The following is a 1,621-nucleotide window of genomic DNA, read 5'->3' as shown; positions in this document are numbered from 1 at the left end:
TTACTCAGCCTTAAAATCAAATAAAATTGTGGCATTAATAGAGATGTGGATAGACCTAGAGACTGTCATAGAGTGATGTATGTCAGAAAGAGAAAAGCAAATACCATATATTAATGCATATATGTGGAGTCTAGAAAGATGATACAGATGAACCTATTTCCAGGGCAGGAAGAGTGATGCAGGTGCAGATAACGGACATGTGGACCCTGGGGGAAAATGAAGGGTGGGATGATTTGGGAGATTAGTATTGACACATTTAAACTATTATGTGCAAAATAGATAGCTAGTGGGAATCTTCTGTATAGCACAGAGAGCTCATCTCGGTGCTCTGTGATGACCTAGATGGGTGGGATGGGGTGTTGGGAGGGAGTTTCAAGAGGGAGGGAATATATATATACATATAGCTGATTAAGGTCACTATACAGCAGAAACTAGTACAACATTGTAAAGCAAATTTACTCCAATTAAAAAAAAACATAGTGGGAGTCTGCGCGGGCGGAACCCAGGGCGCGCAGATCCGATAGTGCCTGGTTCAGGTTCTTCTCCCTGAGAATGGCGGCTTCCACAGTGTCCTGGGTTTCACCCCACTTATCTTGAGAAGGCTTCCGCACATCTTGGAAAAGGGCGTGGCTCCAGCACCGGTTTTGCATTTTCAAGAGACGCTGGGCACCCTCGCGCTTTTCCTCGGCCAATTCCTGAAGAAAGTGTCCCACGCCATGCAGAGCCGCATCGTCGGGGTCAAAATAGGAGCCCAGAGAGAGATGTGGGCCAGTTCCACAGATCCAGAGCCTAAGGAGGAGGCCAGCATCCCTTGAAGAAGGATTGTGAAACACTGCCACAAGTATATACTGTCTGATATATTTGCTGGAGCAAGTCATCGTAACACCTGGATCTGAACTATTGCTCTGATACACCAGAAATACATCTACACGTGGAACAACTCCTACAGAACACCTACTGAAGGCTGGCAGAAGACCTCAGACCTCCCAAAAGGCAAGAAACTCCCCACGTACCTGGGTAGGGCAAAAGAAAAAAAAGAATAAACAGAGACAAAAGGATAGGGACGGCACCTGCACCAGTGGGAGGGAGCTGTGAAGGAGGAAAAGTTCCCACACACTAGGAAGCCCCTTCGCGGGCGGAGACTGCGGGAGGCGGAGGGGGGAGCTTCGAAGCCGCGGAGGAGTGCACAGCAACGGGTGCGGAGGGCAAAGCGGGGAGATTCCCGCACAGAGGATCGGTGCCGACCGGCACTCACCAGCCCAAGAGGCTTCTCTGCTCACCCGCCGGGGCGGGCGGGGCTGCGAGCTGAGGCTTGGGTTTCGGTTTCGGACGGAGCGCAGGGAGAGGACTGGGGTTGGCGGCTTGAACATAGCCTGAAGGGGTTAGTGCACCACAGCTAGCCGGGAGGGAGTCGGGGAAAAGTCTGCACCTGCCGAAGAGGCAAGAGACTTTTTCTTCCCTCTTTGGTTCCTGGTGCGTGAGGAGAGGGGTTTAAGAACGCTGCTTAAAGGAACTCCAGAGACAGGCGCGAGCCGCGGCTAAAAGCGCGAACCCCAGAGACGGGCGGGAGACGTTAAGGCTGCTGCTGCCGCCACCAAGGGGCCTGTGTGCGAGCACAGGT

At 52.1% G+C, this 1,621-nt stretch overlaps 1 pseudogene; it reads right to left on the bottom strand.

The window, feature by feature from the left end:
• Positions 1-464: 464 nt before the first annotated feature.
• On the bottom strand, positions 465-878 carry LOC137216640 (ferritin light chain pseudogene; annotated as a pseudogene).
• Between the last annotated feature and the right edge of the window lie 743 nt (positions 879-1,621).

The sequence above is a fragment of the Pseudorca crassidens genome, chromosome X (genome assembly GCF_039906515.1).
Source record: "Pseudorca crassidens isolate mPseCra1 chromosome X, mPseCra1.hap1, whole genome shotgun sequence".
NCBI classification, from domain to species: Eukaryota; Metazoa; Chordata; class Mammalia; order Artiodactyla; family Delphinidae; genus Pseudorca; species Pseudorca crassidens.
Note: the sequence above shows the minus strand (reverse complement) of the source record. Positions and strands in the feature narration are given on the sequence as shown.